This window comes from Centropristis striata, chromosome 11 (genome assembly GCF_030273125.1).
Source record: "Centropristis striata isolate RG_2023a ecotype Rhode Island chromosome 11, C.striata_1.0, whole genome shotgun sequence".
Lineage (NCBI taxonomy): Eukaryota > Metazoa > Chordata > Actinopteri > Perciformes > Serranidae > Centropristis > Centropristis striata.
This window is the reverse complement of record NC_081527.1, coordinates 14597905-14622435: the sequence shown is the minus strand read 5'-3', so window position 1 is coordinate 14622435 and position 24531 is coordinate 14597905. Positions and strand designations below refer to the sequence as shown.

At 40.2% G+C, this 24531-nt stretch overlaps 1 protein-coding gene across 1 annotated transcript in view; it reads right to left on the bottom strand.

Annotated features, from left to right (window-relative positions):
* The window catches only part of LOC131980036 (neurocan core protein-like), a 49893-nt gene extending 40174 nt beyond the window's left edge, over window positions 1-9719 (bottom strand). Inside the window, exon 1 of the mRNA XM_059344170.1 lies at window positions 9390-9719. The gene's annotated coding sequence lies outside the window, so the exon portion shown is untranslated. The remainder of the gene's footprint in view (window positions 1-9389) is intronic.
* Between the last annotated feature and the right edge of the window lie 14812 nt (window positions 9720-24531).

Genomic DNA, 24531 nt, shown 5'->3' with positions numbered 1-24531 from the left:
CAGCAACTTGTCCCACCAGCATCCCTGATGCTCAGAAAGAAGATTATGCAACACCAGTTCAGCCCTTTATAAATTACAGGAATAATGGTCGCTCTCTTCTCTGACCATGTGAAAGAGCAGTAAAACCTTCAACCGTATAAAACTGGAGCGTGTGAGGCAAAGAGAAACATTCCTCTGGGATAAGTAAAGCGCTCTGTGACACCTGCCAAACTATACTGTCATTAAACAACAATTAGTTGGTCGATTTTTAATGGTGGGCTACCAAGTTGGTGTCTGGACTCTTGTAAAAAAGGGGTATCCTGGTGTGGGTGAGACCCCGCTGTGCCACACACTTTGAGGCATCCCATCTCTGAAGATGGGTTAGGACCTTGTGATGGGCTGTGACAGATTGGGGTCGAGCCATTGGACTCCTTGCATGTTGAAGGCCTGAACCATTGGTGGAGCTAGCTGGGTGGGTGACAAGAGATTTCTAAAGGCTTGGAGAGGGTCATGACACCAGCGAGGTTGCCCAGTCTTGTAAGCGGAGAGCGTTAGAGTGTGTTGTGTTGGAGGGCCTGGGACTGGCAGCGGCCCAGCAGCCACTATCCACAGCCACAGAATACAGAGTTCAGCCTATGGACATCTCTATGGATGCCATACAACATACGACACTGAGCTCTATAGACACCAGCCTTTCAAAGTTTTACCAGAGGGGATTTACAACATACAGTGCACTGGCCATGCAATCACACCAGCCGCATACTAACCAGCACCACCTTTTGTTAAGGAGGAGACATCAGATGTCGTGGACGCCTCCCTCTAAATCGCCCCTCTTCACTTTCACAGGCACAGCTGTGTCTTGAGGAGAAAAGAGCCAGAAGTCTCTAAAATGCTTCAGTGGACTTCAATGTGGATGTCCATCCGACACATTTTCACGATGTTGTCTGAATAGAACGTATTCTCGGCTCATTGTAGGAGCCGACGAGCGGAGTGACAGAGATCCAAAGAGAGCTAACAGACAAGGCTGGCAGACCTACATCACGGCTCAGCACTAAGCTGTCAATCTGCTGAAGCAAGAGACCAACTGGCCTCATGTTCATCATGACGCAGGCAAGACGGGCCCCTCGACCCAAATCTCCTTCAGTTCTGCAGTTGGTGGGAAAATTGCTTGAACAGAGAAAAAAAACCTGAAAAGTGCGGAACACATCATGTCAGCTGCTGCTGTGGTGATACGATAAATCGTGTTTGTGATCACAGCAGGACAGCTTTATGCTTACAATGCTGCCATCATGCTACACTGAAGTGTGTGTGCCTGTGTGTGTGTGTGTTCAGACTGCAGGTTTACTTAATCAGGCCAGGTTGGGTCCCATGTTGATTCATGACACACACACACACACTGCTGTAATGGTACAGCTACTATAAAGCGCCACATCAAACCCCAGCCAATGCACAAGGTACAGTGGGTCACTGAATCTCAACTTCTGCATTCATGTGCACAAAGCATGAACACAAACACTGCATTACACTACACAAAGACACACACTGACAGCTGGCTCGCTGTTAAAGACAACTGATAAAAATAAACTTCATGTTGTAGTGAATTGACTCACATTAATGCAGTTTACAAAGATCACAGAGCAAATTTAATAAAAATAATAGTTTTTTTAATGGGTCCTGGATTTCAGACAGAAGTACTTCACAATAACTGTCGATTTTGCTACTTTTGCATTTTATAAGCTAACTTTTCTAGTTAATTACCTCCATGAGTTGGGTTCTCCAGCTGACTTTTTAATCTTTCCAGCTGGTTCACTTTAAACAATAATTGTCCTATTATGCATTTGATAGATACAGTACATGCACGTTATGCTCAAAGCAGTCTTTTAGCATCATAAAGCTACATGTTTCTGGCAAAAACCCAGCATCCTCACCAGCTGACGATCCATGAAACTAATAAAATGGAAGCACTGGTCTGCAGGGTAGAGCTAGTTAACCCTAAAGAAAAATTAAAATCAAACCGTGATAACCGTGATAAAATAACCCAGTTTGGACGCTTACCCTCAACAAGGTGTTACTGTCATTATTTAAGTTATCCAATCATGCTAAAGATCGCAGCTTATGTTAGAGCATATAAACCACATAAAATTAAGACTGTAGCATGTGCTTTAGGCTACATCTGCATTTTTACCGGACTGTACTAAACTAATGACAGGACCATGGAAAACAGCCACATGACCGTTCTTCTGACAAAAACACTTTGTTCAAGCCCATTTGCATCTTTTTTGTTTGTTTTGGAACAGAGATCATATCTCATATCTCTGAGATCTTTTTTATATGCAATATTTTTCTTTTTCCAGTCTATAAAAAAAGAAACCATAATATTTTCTGTTTCTGCTTGGCAATTGACAGAATGTTGTTCTCCACCCAACAGAAAGGAGCTCAAGCTCTTGTCGCCCCTTGGGAAAATGAATTTCTGACGGAGGAAAAAAAATTTCAAGAGCTTCTTTTGTATTTTCATAGGAAGTTTCAAACCCTTTCTTGGGCAACAGCACAATGACAAGAGGAAGTAGCAGAATTAATGTCTAAAAATATAACGTAGCTTAAGAGGAGAGGCTGAGGACTTCAGATAAATCTGTACTATTAGACTTCAGGACACAAACAGAGCCAGTTCTACTGTAAGGAGTCAAACCGTCAGTCTTGTATCCCCCTCCTGGGACCTGACAGGAGAAGGTGATTTCTCTCCTTCCCTTTTTCTTTAATCATGTCTCACAAAACTATTACCTCCAGAGAGCGGCGGAATGAACAGCAGAATAACAGCCCTGGATGAGTGACAGACAAAGTGGTGAGCTGGAGGAGGAAGAAGATGAAGGAAGGAAAATGAAAGGAAGGTCATTTTATCACCATCGTGACAATACGACTCTGCCATGATAAAGGCTCTACAGAAGCGCCATAATTTGTCTTAATGTGCTTTTTTTTTGCGAGAAAAACGCTGCATCCCAAATAGATTTGTGTCTGATATTTACACTTCTGTGCATTTACAGGCGCAATCCACTTTAATGAATTGTAAAGACAGAAGAAAATACAGTGGTGGTATGTTGCAGTAGCGATTTGGGACCATAAAGGAGATGTTAAACCAGAGTGCAAGAACATTAATTGCTTAAGAAATAAAAAACAGAAAAAGAGGAACGTGAATCAGGTATTAACTTCCTGCTCCCTTTATGCATCATGCACACACACACACACACACACACACAAACAACCACACAGACACTTATTGTGTACTGTGTGGTGACTAATCACACTCAAAGCAACTAATGACTCATGCAGCTCTGGCCTTGGCTTCAGATGGAGAGAGGACTCTGGAAAGCTGGTCTCTCCGATTCAAGATTACACACTCCTTCCTCTCACACTGACACCATTGATCTCACTGGGCATGGAGACAGAGGTTATTTAAACTGGCTCGCTTAGGAGAAGCCAAGTTAAGATTTGGCTGTATATGTGTGTGCAGTAAAGCGCAGAGAGGATTCAGATCGCTCTGAAGGATTCTTAACAGACAAGTTGAATAAAAAAGAGACAGAGACTTAAGCTTGTAGAAACTGTAGTTACAACTTTTCTGTTCTTTACGTTAATTATTCAGCACTTAAAAGCCACCTAGGAGGGAATATACTTAATGCATGTCTCACCATTCGGTACGTACCTGTGTGAGATTGACAGCTCTTATAACATCCATCTGTTAGCGAGCTTCCTGTAGAGCTGTTAAGCTGCTATGGAGCGACACTCTACAGACCTGCAGCAGATGATCTCAGATATGCTCATTTTCTCTCTCCACCTTTTCATTCCCAGGCTCTTTCTGGCACCGACGGATGTGTGTTTTTGTTGCATGTGCAAAAGGTGTAGGTGTAGGTATATGTCTGTTAGCCAACTGCAAGTTGGACAACAAAAAAAAATCAATTTAAATGCATTTGATTAACATATGAGAGAGCCGCACTATTTATAAGTGAGCACATAAATATGTGAGAAGCATTGTAACAGCTTTTAGAGGAAATAGAAACCAGCGAGCGACCTCTGCGGAATCAATCATGGTTTTTTTCTGTAGTGCATCAAAAAGGATCAAATCACGTATCAATTAATTTTTTTATTTATTCATCTTTTTTACCAGTGAAGCCTTTACTAGAAAATTATTTTTTTTATCTTGATTCACTTAAAGGACTTCAGAGGGAAAAAAACAAGCCAATTTGTTTTCTATAAAGGTCGTAAAGAATTTGTCCTTGGAGTGATTTTATTCTAAGATAGGCCATTTCTACCTTGAAAGATCAAAAAACTGGTGAAAAGCAAATGTTCATAGAAAAAGAACCCTCATACTATGAAATTATTAAATACATTTTGAGACATTATATTTTTAATTCCAGAGATGCTTTTTCATTCCATTTTATAGTATTTATTGTGCAGTACTTTGCACAGGAATGCAAAAAAAAGTATGAGAGTATGAAAATGTCTTTTAAACCTGCATTAATTCAATAATGGCTTTATTTAAGTTGATATGGCAAATGTATTTATATAGCATACATATTAGTATCAACATCTAAGTTTTTTTTATATGTGCAAAAATAAAAACAGAACATTTCCAGAACACATAATGCAGAAAACGATGCTTGGGATGATTAAAATGGTGTTTGTCAGTTGTTTGCAAAAAAGGAGACATATCAAGTGCAAAATACGGTCATTTTCTCATAGACTTCTATACAATCAGTGTTCTTTTTGCAGCCAGTGGAGTCACTCCCTGCTGGTCATTACAAAGAATGCAGGTTTTATTGCATTTCCGCACTGACTTCACTTTCAAATACCATTTCAATCATTTGATCCTTTTGTATTATAGAAAAAAATCATCAGAGCAGCTTAAAATAATGATGAAGTGCACATGTGCTGTAAGTAAAATGTTTGTTTAAGTAAATAGAAATATTGAAGGGAATAATGATTTTAGGGTTAGAGGTCAGCTATACATAGCCCTGGACTTTCTAAGTGGCCTGTAGACCAGCTGTGTGATAAAGACAGCAGAGGTCAGAGGTGAAGGTTCTGAGGTTAGCGCTTTGTAGCAAAATCAATAAAGGATCAGGTGCATGAGACACAGCTATCATCTTGAGTATATCACACACACACACACACACACACACACACACACACACACACACACACAGGCCACAAACAACCACATTTTCATCCACAGGGAGAGGTGGTCGGAAAAACGAGTAGCTGTGAAATTACATGAAATAATAGACACAAAGTTAGACGTGGTGGTGGTGGTGGTGGTGGTGGTGGTGGCGGGACTTGGTCCAAGAATTCCTCATCTTTAATGATGTGCTGAGTCTGTGGAATATAAACTACTGTAGGTGAGGTGAGAGAAAAACAGAGAGCTCTGTCCTTCAAGTGTTAATCAGCAGCGCCAATGGCCAGAGAGGCAGAAACCATGTCCTCATTCTCACATCAGCATTTAACAGAACAGGAAAAAGGTGCTGAGTGTTTCAAACAGTGTGAGGAAAAAAACATATCAATAAACAACTCAGCTGCAATGACTATTAACTACCTTTTTTAAACTACTAATCATTGTAATCTTCTGTATTGCAGAGGTGGATAAAACTTTGGTGCTGCATTAGAGAGCTTCTTCTCAGCCAACTGTGAAGCCAAACATTTGTCTTCCACCAGTCAGTACCTTAGAGAAGAGCCTCTGGCCAAAGACAAAGAGAGGGACCTTTCTCTTTGTGTGGGTGAGCTGTTCAGCCATGGTCTCATCTACGCTTGTAATGATTGGCCTGGTGGGCTGCTTTAGTCCCTCCCAGGCTAAAGACTGGAGTTGATTGATGGATTGGTTTGTCCAATCCCTTTTGGGTTTTGGCGGCTGGGGATCACTCGGGTTTCAATATTCCAGGGAGAGAAGGAGACATTACGTTTCTTTCCAGCAGCTCAAAACACAACTATTCACTGCTCTTTTTCCATTTGACAAATGTTTGTGGTCGGACCATTGGGCTCTGAATTTTGGGAGCTGTCCAGTGCTGAAAACGTGGACAGTTTTTAGCTCTAGTCACTGTGAAGTCATTGTTAGTCTAAAGCCCATTCCCCTTCTGGCTGTAAACGGACCACAAAGTTCAAAGAGATCATAAAATTCCCACTTTAGTTCACAGTCTGGTTCACAGTTGGATCTGTTTATGAACTACTGCGAGGACACACTGCAACAAAGAAGTCTTGAACATTTTTTGCTGCATTTTTACATCACTACCCATCACATTCTGAGTCAAATAAAATCAACACATTTTTGGAACAGCATAAAGCAACAAGCCTGTGGCAGACTCAGAGGTGAAGCGTATTTTGATCGTCACTATAAGCGAGCGATGGGGCTTATTAGCATTTTTATGGCACTATTCTGTTAGCTATTAATGCCGTATTAGAGAGGAGCAGACCCCATAATCACCTGAGTGACATATTCCTTTGAGCACTGTTATACCGTAGAGAATCATTTCAAACCCTGGCTGATGAAATACCTTCATTCTACCGAAAATACACATTCAGTAAGACTTGTGACTCACTTATGACTAGGAGGGATAAACACCTTATTTTCTTTTAATGAGGCAAAAAGGCTAATATCGATAAAGATATATTACTAATCTGCAGATTATTTTTTCAGTTGTAGTTAATAAAATGTCATAAAATTGTCAAAAATTAGTGGTGAAGGAAAAATCTCTACCTCATAATATCACAGTATTTTGCTTGGCAATATTGTATCAATTCACACCAATATTATATATTTTAAATTATATATATTTTTGATATTGCAAATAAACTTTCTGTACTAAACTTGTGAAAATAATCACTCTTTTAGTCCACTAGATGGTGCTAAATTGAGATGTTTTATTTAGTTTCAAATAAATAATTAAAATAAAGTAATAATTTTGCATTGATACCTGTACAATAGTCCACATGTTTGCATTCAGTTACGTTGGACAATGTAGACTGTAGTACAAACAGTTCAGCTTGTCAGTTGCATGTACAGTTTACTACATGTTTTATGACAGTGTTGGTCAGTCTGAAAACTTTCTCTTATGATGCAATAATATCATATCATGGGGTCTCTGGTGATTCCTATACTATACAATGTCTCTATAATACGCTACTATGAAAAAATCCACCACAATTTTCTAAGACTAGATGTGATGTCTAAAGATTAATTTGTTTTGATCGTCAGACAAACGAAAAAACAAAGATATTCAATATAAAATTATAGAAAAGCAGCAGATCAGCACATTTGAGAAGCTTCTTTTACAGATATCCAAACAGTTGCTGCAGTTTGTTTATTTATTGTATATATAGTGACAAGAATATTGCAATACAATATGTATTGACAGAGGTTACAATGCAATAAATTGCAATTTGTTAATCTAGTTTTAAGAAAACTGTCCTGGTATAAAGAACACACCATCATATGCATAAAAAATGAGAGAACGAAGTCACAAGAGCAGGATCTGCATTTGCATTCAGTGCAGTAACTGTAATATTATCGCACTCATTTTTGTGCTCTCTCTCTGCCTGGAATCTTTGGATGAAACTATTAATATACATTGTTTTGAGAATTGGTACCACAACACATACGCCCCTATTTATTATGCTGAATAAAATGCTTGCAAACTTCTTTCGTCCAACCAAATCCCAAAATGATCAGTATACTATCCAATAAACCAAATAAAAGCTTCAAATCTTGACAAATTCAAAGAGAAACAAGGGGAATGTTGAGCATCTTTGCTCGAACAATGACTCAAAATAGTTCTGTTCGTTTTTCTGTCGATCAACTAATCGGCAAATGGACTCATGGTTCACTTCTACAGTATTTCATCTATCTGAAAGCATCTAAAATTACTTCTTTTCCCATCTTGAACTGATGCAAAGTGACTCCTGGAATTGCAGACGTCTCCGAGGCAGACATGATAAACAACACAGAGGCTGATTGAGTGCAAAGTGTGCAGCAACAGACAGCGAGGCAGCCGAACTGAGCTCGTACTCTATTTTCGTCAGACCTTTTTCTTCCCCAGAACACCGCTCTCTGATCCCGCTGAGTGCAGTCATCTACATACACACACAACTCTACTGTATGCGTGCCGGGGCTTGTGGATGCCCTTTCAGATACACACTTGCACACATCCGGACAGAATGAAAAATGCATGCTGTAAACTTTCAGCTGGGTCTCTTCACCTTGTTCCTCACTATTCTCCTCTCTCATCATCCCACAGGCACTACATCCCTGTTATCTCTCACACGCATACATTTCCTGTATATTGTGGTGTTGCCTGGGTATTCACGAACCTGCTTTATGGGACTGACACACAGCTGGGGGTGGGTGCACTAACAAGGCCGGAGAAGAAAAAGACTTGGAGTTGCTGAATAGAAACAGAATGGGCTTTATTGGGCTGCAGGGGCTCTCATATTCTCAGACAATACAGCTCATTTGTCAAGGTGACCCAAAGTGTTCTGCTCCTTCACTGTGATTTGTACATGCCAGTGTTTGTTTACAGAGCAGCCAGTCATCAATACAAGACTTTCAAAGACCCGTTCACCTGCTTGGCACCAGATAATCACTCATTCTACTATGTGCTCGCTTTTTGGATCATGTTACATTTCCAGAGTTACTTCACAAGACAGAGACTTTAATATAAAGATAAAACACTGTGTGATCACTGATAATTCAGTTTCCATACATGGAAGCATCTTTGATGTCATGCCCAGGTGGGAGCAATATAGGATCTGATTTTGGCAGTTGTTCAACACATGTTGTTTGCTCACCAAAGCACTCTGATTTACATAATAGATTTCACAAACACCTGTTCAAGTGTTCAGATCTGCTTCCTCAATTGCACCACTCAGCAGAAGGCGCTCTCCCCTCTGATTTATTTCGATTTTTAAAAGATGTATATGTGCATGTAAAGTTCTTTTATATGAAGACATCTCCTGAGATGTAAAGGACACTCTAACAAGGTTACTTGGTGAGTTGATGATTTATGCATGTCTCTACATGGGTTGTAAATATAGACGAATATTAAAAGCTTTGACCTGTAAATAATTAAAGATATCCCAAACTGGTGCGATGTGTGTGATCGTGCGAGAGGAAAGGCGTTGATTGGATGTACAATGCATGTGCACATGATTATATTGCATGCACGAGGAATGTGGAAAAAAACTCCATAAATTGCAAGCTCTGTTGTTGAAAGTGCGTTTTTATATTGTAACCGAGACATGAACCCACTTTAAATCCTCCTCCAGCAGCTGAGCGGTCTCAGGCGCCTCCAGCCACCCGGTGACTTGAGATATCACACAGTGACCAAATGATTGATTTCATAAAGAATGCATGCGAAGCAAATTATTTCCACGCTTACCTTTTCTGGCAAAAAACACCGAGACGCGTCTCAATGGTGCAATCCTCAGGAATGTGAGCCTTGCGCCTCAGTGCAGGTGCTCTCCAAAACCTCCCCTTAGGGTGCAGAGACGGCAAAAACGACGGAACAAGGGTGAAACAGCACTTTGCAGAGGCAGGAGAGACCGGGGGTGAGTGTGTGGACTTTTCACTCCCTCTTCTCCAACGTTATCCTCTCCTCGCTCGCGGAGCTGCAGCCTTATGCGCCGTTCATGCTCTCACATTGATATCTGCCAGATCGGAATAGATGCACACACACATATACACACACACATACACACACACACAGCAAGCAAGGTGCTGCCTCCGACCCCCTCCTCGCCAGCAGCAACGCTGAGGGAGAGAAGCAAGATCAGTTTGAACAAAGAGGCAAGCGGTGACAGGCAGACGGCTCCAGCGCCCCCATTCAAAGAGGGGGAAACAGAGGGTGGCGGTGGTGGTGGTGTGGGTGGGAGAGGGAGGGTGGGGGGTGCAAGAGAGAGAGAGAGAGAGAGAGAGAGAGAGAAGGGGGTGCACTTTATATGACCATAATCCGATTCCTACATAAATCTCAAAGGTTGATCCGGTGTCTGTGAATTAATTCAAATGTACCCCTGAGCTTACAATGAGTCTGACCATCAGCTTATATCCTCATCCTCTGTTTCCTCACACACACCTTTAAATCCACTGTGTAATCACACATAACCTGCAGCCTTTCTGTTCTAATGAGACAAAAAATAAAGATCATACTGCATCTTCATGTGTTCAGGAGTAACATTTTGACTGATGCTGAGCTGAATATACTGTGACAGCTGCTGAGTGAAAACACAGCTGCATCTCACAACCCTGGCAACAGCCAACATCTCATCACTGCAGCGGGGTCAATACACACCAAACAGTCAGTCTTCATTAGCACATTATGAAGAAAGAAGCTTGTTTGTTGCTGGTGGCGTCTCGTCTGACCGCAGGTTCAGCTCCGAAACCGATTTCTCTCAGTGACAGAGTGAGCAGAAGAAGTAGGTGCAGTCTGTTGCTCAAGATGGTTTTGAATTATGCATCTTCCCTTGTGAAATGGAGGTAGGAGTTCTTAATGGAGCCACTAATCACAGTAATCACAGTGAATCCTAAACTAAAACCTCTATTTGAGGGTAATGCCTCATTTCACACATTCAAATAGTTTGTTTGTTTGAGGGCTTTCAGAGAGAATAAAGGTGGATTTTTCTTTTTAGTTGAGACACTAAAGGCAAAACAACATGTCCTCCAAACCATATGACTACACTGAAATTAGTGCAAACACGGCCTCATAGCTAAATGCAACATTTGCCGTTTCAAAGACGTTATTAACATTGCAAAACAGTTTCAGTCTTGTTATTATTAGGCAACAAAACCACTTCTTTAAGGTTAGGTAAAAAGGTACATGGTTAGGTTAAAATAGAGGGTCAAAAATGTCAAATAAAATGGACATAACTATGGAAACTAAGGAACTTGGTACACTGATGATGTAGACCGTGATAAAGCAGTAAATGTCAAATAGCAATGTTGAGTTTTCCAACATTTTATTCCTAAAAACATGACGATTTTGTTTATTATTTACGGCTGTTGACAGTGTTTTGGAGTGATAAATAAAAGATGTCTAAAATTCCCTCTGACTCTGACCTTTGACTCTAATATGCCAACAGAATGAAATGATTTTTGAAGCTGGCTTTATTCAATGCTCAGATTTCTGTTCTTAATTTTTTTGGAAATTAACATACATTTAAAAATTTCTAATTGGCATGTTTCAAAAAATAAAACATATTAACCTGCAGTGTCTCCCCATAAATTCAAGATTTCTCAGTATTGAAGAAATAAAGTCAAGACAAGTGTTGAAGCGTTGTTGTTTTATTTGCAACATTATTTTAATTTAATAATTTCACTCTAACTCAACTCAACTGCCTTTGGATCAGTCATCAGAAAATCAGTACAGCCAAACTTTTTTAAGCTCTATTCCAAATTCTAGTGGAAATATTTTCCACGGGCTGAATTTTCAGTAATGTGGAAAAAAAGAAAGAAAGATGCACAAGGCATTTAGAATACATTTAGAATACTATGAATACTCAGGCGCAGGCATAAATATGGGCTGTTTTGTTCAGGTAGAGCTCCCTGCAGCAGCTCCCTGAGGCCTTTGCAGTAAAACTTTCAGAGTTTAGTTCTTCTGCATCTTCTTCCGGTCCTCCGCCTGTTGTGTTCAGAGGGAATCAGAGACGCAGTGAGAGCCGGATGAATCCCCCACTGCCCTGTTTGTCTGTTTTTCCCATCACTCTCACAGCACCAATGAGGGCCCCGTCAACAAACTCGCCTGTAAATGTGTCTGCTTGTAAAACAGACGCACTGACTGGATCAGGAGCACCAGTGGCAGACCTTAAACGCTGCGAGTGTTTCTGAAAGTTTCTGTGACTTCAATTTGCATATATTTTCTCCTTCTGTCTCACAAAAGTATTACAAACGATTGTTTTTGGATGCCAATAAAAGCGAAGCCAAGAACTAACGGTTGCAACGGGATAAGAGGCAAACACAACTGTGTTTACAGACTAAATACGATTAAATATGACTAAAATATTTCCTCTGAGACATCAAGCAGCTTTGTTTAATCTGAATTTCTGCATTTGAAATGGAGATTTTAGGAGGATTCTTTTTTTTTCTTGTATTTTGTGCAACAAAGAATAACACAACCACCAAGGAATCATGATGAGGTATTTAGACGGTTGACTGAACTAACATTTGCCTTGAAGATGTTTCGCCGGCTCAGGCCTTGTTGTCACAAATAGTGTGTCTCGTCGAGTCACTCAGCACTGCACCCACCATTCTGAAGATTTATGTGTTGACGGGAAGAAAAAGCTTTTGTGTTAACCAGAGGTGCAGTTATTCATATTTGTTCTTTGTCAGCTCTGCAGGCTAGAACAGAGAAGGAGACAATGTCCATCAATCTCTGGAATATTTATGTCACAGGACCCCAAACTGTAAGTCTACACCATTCAATAACAGTAATGGACTGGATCAATACTTGTTATTGGAAACTCCCATACCTCTGTGGACTGAAAACAGATCGGTGCCAATGTGGGAAGACAGCCTGTCCTCAGCTTCAATTCCACTGGATCAATTTCCGGCTGAATTATAACAAGTCTTTCCCTCGTACAGTCGACCTTGTTTATCTACTCTCTCCTCAGTTGGCTCTGAATTCCTCAGAGATAGAACTACGAATATCCAGAAACAAACACTATAAAGATGTGTCATATTTATACCGGTGTCTTTACTTTGTGTGAAGTGTCTCCACTTCCTCAGTTTGTAAAAGAACTGCTGCATCACATTGCAGTGTTTCAGCACAGCTTCAATGCCTTCAGTCGTCTCAAAACATTGCAGTCTTCACACAAACAACACTGTCACTGTATTATAAAGATTTACATTAATGTTTTATCGCCTAACATCCATTTTTTATCCCGTTTAAGCTGCTCTTATTAATTTATATCAACATTGAATGAAGAAAATTGTCTAATTTCCCACAGATATATAACTCTGCAGTTCTGCTCAGCTTTTCAGATTTTTCAACAAGATCTCCAACCCAAACAACAGAATAGACCATTTGTCAATAACACCCATAACGCGCGGCTCACGATACCGTGGCACGTTCTAAAAATAGCATACAGTTCATTATACATACATGTATGGTTCGCGGTTGCAGTTATAGTGAATTTAGGCTACAAAACCACTGACCTAGGTTTAGGGCAGAAAACTTCCTAGTAAGACGTTATAAAAGAGTGTTTTAACAGTAAATAAATGTATATAAATGCTGGAAGTAAAGTAGTTACTAGTGTGACGTGAGCCACAGAAGTTAGGTAAAAAACAAAGATACGTTAAAAGTAATTTACTTTTTTTTCCGCCAGGACATGTTCTCCTGGGTGAAGTCTGCCGTATGTTGAATCCATCCAGCTCACGACCCAGTGCAACATTTAAACTCCGCATCACTACTACGTAGCATTATCACTACTACGACATCAGCAAGATGGTAGCAGAGGACAGTCTAAAACTTAAATGGGAGTCTTATTTTGCTGCCTGTTTAAACATCCTATATTGATGTTTTTGAGGGGAGTTTTGGTTTTGGTTTTTACAGCATGCAATTCAAGTTTGGCATTTTGGCCAACAAGTCTGGTTTTTTGAAAGACAGAAGTGACTATATTTGGATGAGAAGGTGGAGCTGGAGAGGATACACAGGATACCAGCCCAGCAGGCCCAGGTATCGTTAGCATAGCAAATGCTAAGTTACCAACTAGCGCTAGTGCTAGATAGCTAGCATGGTTAGCAAGGTGCAAAAAAATTCACATTAACTCTGATATTAATTGGGATTCTAATTTTGGTTACCAAAAATTGGCTAGTGTCTTTAAGTACAACCCAAGGAAAGACAAGTTCATGGGTATTTAAAGGTACACAGTGCCATGGGATTGTTAAGCCGTAGTTGTTGTCCTCACACAAGAATAACTATAGAAAAATAGCCAATCCATTCGCTGATAGTCTTTTTTTGCTTATGTAGGTCATATAGGCACCACTATTAAATTGAGACTCCATAACCAGTTAAAAACTCAGCTGCTTCAAGGTCAGAAATGTATGTTGTTTCACACTGTATGGCAGTACTGTATATATTTTGTTGTGCATCATTTTGCTACAGTTCTTTATTGAAGCTGTATGTTTGAGAGAAATATTCAAAGCTGCAGCAGAGAAGATACAAGATATTCTAAATTCTGAAAATTAAACACATATTTCACTGTTGGAAGTGAAAGTGGATGTCTGAGCATGTTTATGCTCAACATATATGAGATTTAACTTTAAATTACAGTGCTTTACAGAGTATACTGCACATGCACAATGCTCATAGTCACTAATTCATGCTCTCTCACTCTCACACACACACACACACTCATGCAAGGCGGCTTGGCTCAGCCTTAATGCGAGCTGTGACTTTTAGAAATGTCAGGCGGCTCGCCAAAGAGACAAACAATGTCAATCACTCTCCAGCAAGGGAGCAGCCATCCACACACAATGGAGAACACACAATGCACAGGGGAGGCAGGATGACGACGATGACACAAAAATGACTTCTGGATCTGTAGAGCTATTATAGCATCTTAACGGGAGCAAAATAAGAAAGCCAAGTAACACGCTGGCCTTGGTAGGAAACAGAGAGTGTAATGAGGCTTTCAGTAGCAACATGATTTCTTCACTCTGATAGAGATGTGTGCTATGTTTCGGCTCCGGTGTTTGCTTATAATTTGCTGGGGAGACTCCTTCGTCATGGGCTGGCTTTTATGGTGATGCTGTTAATGTGGAGAGATCAAACAAGCCAGTAACCGAGCCACATAAAACGGGAGGAAACAGGAAATCTCCCAGTAGACAAGTCTAAACTAAACTGGATTTTTATAAACTCAGCAGTTGTTCAGACCCGGTTTGGCTATCATGCTGTGTTTAAGTGTTTGTGAGCCAAGAGGCACCATCTGTGTGGCAGCAGAGCAGTTAGGGAGGAAGTTGGGGAGACATGGCGGGCATAACCACATGGGATACCTCCGCACTGTCTAACCACAGGCCGACTAGTTAATGTTTGCTTTGGCCTCATTTTTAAGATTCATGGAAGCATGTAGATTGTCATTACCATCATGGTTTCATAATTGGCAGTAGAAGTTGTGAGATTTTCCCTTCAATGTTTCTTTAGAGGTTTTTATTTCAGTGAATAGGCAGAATGTTTATTCTGAAACTTTACTCTGAGAGTTTGATGCTGTAGTCAGACAAAAAACACTTAACTCAAGGTCCACTTAAAGGTACAGCAATTCCAATACAGTACACCTTCTGTTAAATTCAGTGAATTTCTGCTCAGTGTCTGCCAGCTGTGTGTCATGTGTGCACGCTGAAAAAATATACACAGGCGTGGTTCTGTAAATGGGCAACAATGTGGGTCAGACTGGACCACACAACAGTATTACAGCCAAACACCGTCCGACTTTAGTTTTGTTCCCAATAGGCTTCGCTTTTACTATGAAATCGATATTGCAGAGATGACACCGCTGCTATATAAGACATGCCAACATTGGGGAAAGGATATTTTTAATTTCTGCCTAATTTCAGATCACTTTCCTGCTTGAACATTTATGAATGTGTAGTTTTTGTTTTGGCTCGGTTACTGGCTTGTTTGATCTCTCTTCACATTAACAGCATCACCATAAAAGCCAGCCCATGACGAAGGAGTCTCCCCAGCAAATTATAAGCAAACACCGGAGTCGAAACATAGCACACATCTCTATCAGAGTGAAGAAATCATGTTGCTACTTTTCATGGCAGAAAGTGCTGCTACAGTGCCTTTTACAGTCATTAGATCGGACAAAATGACAAATGATACAAATAAGGCACAGATGCAGAAGACCTGGAAACACTGACCAATAAGAGGAGACTGGGTTTTCTTCGGGGGTGGGGCTTACTGGGAATCCTCACTGGGAGCGAGACATGAGCGATGTGTTCTTTGGTGCAATCCACATGGACTCGGTCTTCTGACACACAAAGTGAATCGTAATCTGCCAGGCTGAATGACAGCAGAAATTTACTGATTTACTTACTTTTCATGTCTTCTTCATGAAAAGAAATCAATAACGTTTGTATGTATTGATTGATTAATAGATTTTTTTCCCCCGCCCACTGCAGCGAATAGTAGTGAGCATGTATGAATCAATGTGGATGTGGTTAAGAAGTTTAAAACATATCTACAGCAGGATATTTGTGCAATTCAAACAACTGTCTATGCAAAAAAAAAAAGATTCACTATCTCACTAAAAACGTGATCGGCCTTTAAACAGACAGGGGCTATAATGGAGCGTTTCAGACAGACGGTGAAGGTGCAGCAGCCATGGACTGCATGAGAAAGTTCTAGTTGAAACAGAAAATACAAGTATGGGCCTGCATAATATGTCCCCTTTAATAAGCAGACTGTTTATTGGCCATTACATTCATTCAAGTTAGAAGTGAAATCATTATAAAAATTCTGTAGTTCTGCTATTAGCTGATTCCTTTCACTAGTGGATGCCGACTCAGTTTTCAGTTAAACACTAAACCCTGACCTCATGTTACTTAATGTTTCCTAACAGAAAGAAAATATCCAAATTATGACAACTGCACCATCTCCATGACAACTGAGCAAACTGCTTTTGCTGATGAAATTTGAAAGCCCAAGAAAAAGCTGGTAAGTTACATCAGGTGCTCTGTTTTACTGCTTGTTACAGTAAGATTTGATGGAGCATGTCACTGAGCCTGAGGCCTAAATGTAGCTTCATAAGTTAAAGAAGAAAACCATAAGTCAGGTATCAAAGAGGAATAGAGGCTCGGCAGCCTGGAAGAGATGAGAAATAAAGACAGAAAAAGAGATCATAAACAGCAGTGGAGGGACTATTAGCAAACAAGGGAACAGAGAGTTTGGGGGAGGAGAGAACAAAAGAAGCTACAAACTCCCAAATCAAAAGTGTTTCTTACAGTGATAATACAAATGTTTGAGCTCCACGCTTCTGGGACAGAACGAGACTATTTTTTGGTGAGGATTTTTTTTTTTGTTATTATTTTTTGATCTTTTGAAGTGTATTGTTCTTTGAGTTTTTGTTCGTATGCATCTCAGCTTGTCTTACAGTTTGGCTGATGTGTGAGGGCTTTTAATTCAGACTGGATGACAGCTTTACCACCCCCAGCCCCCAACAAACACACACATGCAGACAGGCACACACACTGAGAAAAAAAAAAACAACCTTTTACATGCACAATTAAGCGCTGATCTACCTTGACAGTTAAAATTCAGGTCATGTGTGAAGGAGCAGCTGTGTGTGTGTTGATGCTTGTGCACATGTGTCTTTGTGTACATTCACTGGCATGATCAGCGTGTGTAGCTATGACTGAAATTATGTATTTGTGTGTGTGTGTGTGTGTGTGTGTGTGTGTGTGTGTGTCTCTAATGAGCTCTCCTGTGCAGCATCTGTGGTCTGTGTCGCACTCAGTCTCCGTCCTTCTCCTCCTCCTGCTTTCATCAGGTATCTGTGGCAGTCGTTCTCTTCACAGCAGCAGATAAAAACCACAGAGAAGCTCTGCTGTCAGAGCTTTCGCCTTTTAAGCTAACCTGTACACACACACACACACACATACACAGAGAAACAAACACACAAACACACACAGGTTTATTATGTTCATTAACATCGCCCCAGATAGACGACAAAAATACTCCAAGAGAAAACATCATCATATACGCTCATATTGTCGACTCTGCCTCTGCTCTGCTGTAACTCTTCCTTGTTCTACTGGAACAGTACTCAGCTGTACTTCTCCACTTTACAGTAGTAACTATTTTAACTTTACTCCATCCTGTTATGTTCTACTCTTTGCAACTATAAGCTGCTTATGAAGCCACTTTTTTTTCTTCTACAGTACTTTGGACACCATTACGTTTGTTGATCTCCTGACACTGGTTGGGGCGTTAATTCAAGAAACACTCCTGTGGGTTGTGTTAGAGGGTAGGAAGAGATGACCTATGTGGTCGTATGTGGGTCAAGGATTTGTTACTTTGCTGAAAACACTACTTTAATCTACTACTCCACACGTTGCTTTATAAGAGATAGTTGATGATTTTTGGACATTAAGTTGTATGACATACTTGCCAGTAGTGCAGTGGATGCAAAGCTATTAGCTTACCTGCTGAGCTCTGGTGTCGAAGTTGTGGCTGTTTTAGTTTTACTCTACAAAACTATGTGTACATTAAAAGGTCACCCATTCCACCATAAAAAAGAGGTTCTCATGCACCAACTTCACTTGGCACTATTATTTACAGCTAATCACACATATTATTCACAAGTGAGAAAATAAAGGAAAAAATTCCTACCCAAACTAGTATCATAAACCTGCATCACAGCCAGGCGGCACCCTCCAGGTCTGAGCAGGGAGGCAAACCAGGAAGTGCCTTAAGCCTGCATTCTACCGAAAATTCCAGCAGGGGGTGCTAAGTTTGGCTGCAAAAACATTTCTGTCCATTGTCCAATGCAAAATGAGAAAACTTCTCACTTAATTTATTACCTCAGTTTTTTTTTTTAGTTCAACGCTATAGTCTCAGTCGTTAGTAAAAAAATCTTCTTCACGACAATTTGATGTTAAAAAATCAAATAATGCCCCCTTTTAGAAAAAAACAGAAGATAAAGGATCGTATGATTTGGGACGTGTCTACCTTTGACTGACAGGTGGCTAACAAAGTGAGCCGTCATCAGGAGAGAAGCAGAATAATGTGGAACACTGTATCAATAAAGTTTTAAATAACGTTATATAGATATAAAAAAGGGCGTTTGCCGGTTTGGTCTCATAACTTTGACCCTTTCACACTGTATTTTTACTTAATTACAGTTCATTTGAATGTTTTGTTCATAAAAAAAAAATGTTTTGTTAAACATTTGGTTGGACTAACTGGGGATGTCCACCTGCCGCGGAACGGCTGCGCCGCGGTTTTGCTCTGTCCTCTGCCAGGCGTCAATTCACACCGGGCGCGTATACAGCTGGCTCACCACGCTGCCGTTACACGAGATAACGAGAACACTCGATAATCCTGAACGTACAGGAGACCGCGAGATCCCATGATAAACTAAATCAAGTAAAAAACAACAACCAACAGCTTACTTTGCTTCTCTGACGTGGAAGATCTGTTGATCTGACCCTATCCTTATAAAAAGAATGTGTAATGTCATAAATGATTGTATGATGTTCCACTTCAACATTCAGACTCTCGTCGTCCGTGTCGCCGACCCTCTGATACCCTTTGATTGATTGATTGATTGCTGATCTGGTGCCCCCAGTCAAGACGTAATGTTGATGTGAAGTAGTTTTAGGCTACATGAACTGCGTATTGTGTTTTATTTTGAAGGGGGGCGGAAGTGTATTATGTTGATTCTGCGTCGGATTTCCTGTCTGGTGCTATCTGCTCTGTTGAGCTTGATGCAGTTTAGCTACGGCTTGCGGCAAAAATAGAAATGCTACGGAATGTTCGCACTGCAGAGCGGAGAGCTGCGGCTGGGACGCTGCGGAGACGTTCCCCGGCGCGCCCGGTGGAAATGATCTCATTGACTAGAGTAGCAGCGATCAGCAACGGTGACCGCGGCGCAGCCGTTCCGCGCCTGGTGGAAATCAGGCTTAACAGACACTCCAAGGAGTTGCTGTCCATTTTTCTGAGGTAAGTAACATACATTTTGGTTTTGTTTTTTGCTAGCCAAAATGAACAACCCTGTTTATGCTCCAGTTAATGCTTACATGAATGAGTCAGGTTGAGGTGTAGAGAGGCGTGTAGTCAGTGTCGTCATATCCCTCTCGCTCCTCCACAGTCCAAATATGGTCTGCTCCCCGTATCAGAAACAAGATGCCGTTGCAAGATGGCGACGAGTGTAACGCTGAACTCGATGCTTCCAACGGGCAGTCCACAAACCAATGGGTGACGTCACGGTCACTACATCCATTACTTATACAGTCTTTACACAATCTTTAAACCCAAAGTAAATAAAAACTATTTGGGCTTATAACAGAAGATCTGTAAGACCAAAATGCATTGGCCTAAACATCTATTAAGGGCACTGGGGTGCAGCTCCTCCTGCAATTTCAGTTGTGAATTACATATTTTAATTTATTTTTTTTCTTTTGTTGTGTTGTGTGTGTATTCATTCCAGGCATACATAAATTACAGACACATGCGATAACTAATACAAAAGCGTAGCCTTCAGGCTTTGTCTGTGTGCCAAAGTGTGCATTTTTCTCCCACCAACAGCAGCATGTGTAAAAGGTTCAGATTTTTTCTGGTGGCCCCTGCCTTGTTGACACAGCATGCTGGAAATAACTGGATTGGGGGCAGAAAATATGTATGCCTAAGAAATGTTGCAAGATTTGGCAATTATTCTGTGCTATTGGACGGCTTACAGACAGATTATGTCGGTAAAAAATTAGCTTGGAGCAGTTGACAAACGTTTTGCCTGGTTTGTCATAATGTTGATATATTTTTCTGGCTAATAATTACGCCAGACGGCTACACCAGGCTTGCCCGCTCCTATCTGCTCAGACCAGATAACGTTAGGAGCAACAGCAGACAAGATTACAAGAATGTCTTGTACTATCACACATATTCCTCACAAAGATATCTACCTTGAGGTCCTATAATTAGCCAGAATTAGGGGTAAAGAAGGAGTCCTGTCCCACAAAGTACAATCTAAAGAGCCATAAAGAGCTAATTATTAGACCCTGAAAAGGTACATACAGTAAATGTCCCCAAGCTATAACAAAGGGTACAACTTTGCTGAATCTTCGTCAAATTCAGCACATTATTTCTGACAGTGTAACTATCATGTGGAAAAAATGGTGGAGTACCCCTTTAACTCCAGTCCGCTTCTAGTAAACATTATTTTATTCAGCTGTAACTCCACTCTGCTTTATTCAGCTCTAGTCTTCTCTGCTATAACTCTATTTTATCCCACTCTCCTTCACTATATTCTCCTCCACTCATCATTACTCCTCTCTCCTGTAACTCAGCTGTATTTCATCCTAACTCCACACACCGATGGAAACTGTAACATAATGAAAGAGTGTAACCAGTGGGTGAGCTCTTTATTTCCTCATCGCTGCAGGTAAGACTTGCCCTAGTTGGCCTGATAATAGAGTGTGTTTCAGTCTTATTGCCTCACTCTGCCTCCCTGACACTGAGGGGAATCTGACTAAATGATCACATAGATCTGCACACTCACTCCTTACCCTACTTTACTCCAGTTTTAACCCCGTTTCATCACCCAGGTCTTCAATCTGGATTTTTTTTCCCCAGCCTCATTCTGTTTGAAAACAAGTTGCCAAAAAACATGCTCCACTTTCTCTGTGTGTCGACCAATGACGTCGCAGAGTGTTCAAGGACCATATTTCATAACAGAGTAAACACCTCTCATGAAGCCTTTCATAATGTCCTTTCCCTGACTGTTACCAGCTCTGTCTCTCCTGCTTCCTATTGAAATGGAAAACATGGACCTTTGCAATTTGCAATTACAGCAAACACAGGATGCTTTGCGCAGAAATGCATGTAATTCACTGCTTAGGTGAGGGGGTGTTCGCTTTTGCCCACAAGTGAAAAAGCGAATCAGATCAAATTATTATGATAAAGGCCATAACAGATTGCTTCTAGAGGCTAAACTCTCCTGCACTGCAGACCTACTGGCATGGGGATTAATGCTGAAATAAATTGGATATAAAGGACAATTTCACAGTATTTAGTACTGCGAAATAAGGCACTTTCTATAAAAATGTTTTGAAATAACAAAAAACCTTCACAGAGAAGCTTTAAAACTGTTCTTGTTGATTAGATTTTTTTTTCTTTTAACAGAAGCAGCAAATTAACTCTGAAAACTTAAATTACCTCCCTCTCCCTCGTTCTCTCTCTCTCCTTCACACACACACACACACACACACACACACCCACGTTTAAAAGCCTCTAATGAAAATGCCCATCTGTTTGTTTTTTCTAATTACACCACATTTGGCTTGTCAGAACATTAACACAGCGTTAATCCAACATATTTTTTAAAGCACATAATTCCAGTGGAAATATTGTGCATATTGAAGGGACATGGCTGCGAAAGTGCCAATTAGTGCTATAAAATCCCACATCGGCTCCAACTGCATGGTCATGTTGGCGTAACAGGCGGTGTGGTGCACCTTCACGCTACACAAGAGATAGCTCAAAGTTCAGTTCACACAGATTAAAATAAAATTATTCATGTTTCCAAAATATGAACCAATTCATGTTCATTTCTTTCGGGGTTTTTTTAATGCTTCAGATCAACGTGCCATTTCAAATTCTGCAGATGTGGCTGTAGATGTTTTTTTCAGAGCAGGCGGGTACAATTTGCATAAAAATGTAAGATTGACTGACCCTGTTAACTGCTGACTTTAAGTCCAAAATGTCCCTGGTTGCTTGTGATAACTTACATTAATGCTTGATATTAAACACAAATGAGTGTGTGTTTCAAATTGATTATAGTCAAATTAAAGGTTTTTACAAAGACGCTCACATGTTCTGTTTGTGTTTTTAACAGCTGCCATCAGCTCAGCAGCTCTTAACAGGAGGAAACTATGACTGGATGTCTGTATGTTACCAATCACAGCATGAGCATCGTTAACTGCTTTCATTCCTGGTGACAGGAAGTGTCAGAGTTTCCTTGAAGGAGTAATTAGTTATAACATTTTGGGAAATAATGATAATTTGCTGTTTGACCTCCTGAAGAGAAAAAACAGGATCAGTGGTTTCAGGAATCTGCCCCAAACAACATGTTTATGTTTGTAGGAATTATGATGAGAGCAAAGAAGGAAGTCAGGTCTTGAAGAGCGCCAACAGACGGGGAGTACTGAAGGATTTAAAAGGATTCAAAATATCCTTAATTGGCCGTCTTCCAAATATACAGTTTATAATGTGTTTATTTAGTGATCTTCAGAGATGCTAGCAGGTGGGTATTATTTTCCCTGTCTGCAGTCCTTGTGCAAAGCTTAGCTAACTGACTTTGACCAATAAACTGGTGCATCTCATTAAATTAGAATATCACAGAAAAGTTTATGTCAGTAATTCAATTCAAAAAGTGGAAATAACACATTATATAGATCCATTACACAGAGAATCAAACATTTCATTTATTTAATTTCTTCTAATTATAATGATTATGGCTTTCATTTAATGAAGACCTAAAAATCAGTGTCTCAAAAAAATTGAATATTACAAAAGTCCAATTTAAAAAAGGATGTTTTATGTCAAAATGTTGGCCTGAAAGTATGCCCATCTATATGGACTCAATACTTGGTTGGGGCTATTTGACTTGAACTAATGGAAATTTTCCATGATATTCTAATGTATTGAGATGCACCTGTACATCTTTTAATCACATTTAGTCAAGTAGGCTCCTAACTTATATACTATATAGTATAGATACTTAACTTGTACTGTACCTGAGTCATTTCTTTTCATTTTTCATGTCACTTTCTACTTCTATTTCACTCCATTTCAGAGAGAAATATAGTTTTTTTTACCCCACTTCATTTATCTCACCATTTTAGTTACTAATTTCTTTATAAATTAAGACTTTTGCATGGAAATAATTTTAAAAAATACCTCAAGTGTGAATATTTTCTCATCATTAGTCACAGTAACAGTCACAGGGGACATTTTCTGCATTGAGTACTTTTACTTTAGTTGTTATAGTTTGAGTGCAGTTTCAGTATTTTTACTGTAACTTTTACTTTTAACAGTATTTTCACATTAAATAAAGGCTTTGAATGCCTGCTCCACCAAGGATCAAGATCATTAACCAACTTTAATTTCATCTCTGTCAAAGCTTCTCTTTGTATGCACATTTTGTGCATTACTGTTACTTGCTACTTTTCTAATGGCAAATGATTGACGGGTGACTAGACCGGTGACAGATAATGACAGCAGCTGTAGTTATGTGTGATATCCTGCAGAAATGACAGCACCGCCCCAGAATGCTCTGCGGTTCCCATTCCCGATACAGCCTTATATTTAACGGAGAGACATTAAAAAAACATCATAGCAAAGAGTGTTTGTCTGTGAATAATGTTAGTTATACGGCTTCTTGCAGATGAATAGCTGAGGATGAGTGATTAGATAATAAGCACTGCTGTTACTCAAATCCTGTCTCTCTCACTCACTCACTCACACCCTTCATGCTTCATTGTCATTCTGAGGAACCTGATCGTCCTTCATTTGCCCACTAGACTCTCTACATGCTTCTGCTCAGTCTCTGTTGTGTTGTTGCTGTCTGTCTGGTGAGGTGAGGGGGACGTGTTGTGTGAGGAGGATTACGCAGTCAGGCCTGTAAATCCTTCAGTAGCAGAAATATTCATGCTCCACGCTGCTGTAAATCACAGCATCATCGTCCTTGACTGAACGCTCTGGCACCTTACAGGAAACGAAACAGTGCACATTTATTTTGCCACAAATTTGATTGATTTTAAAGTGTATACGCACACACATGCACACACACAACTGGTCAGCTGGCTAGCAATCC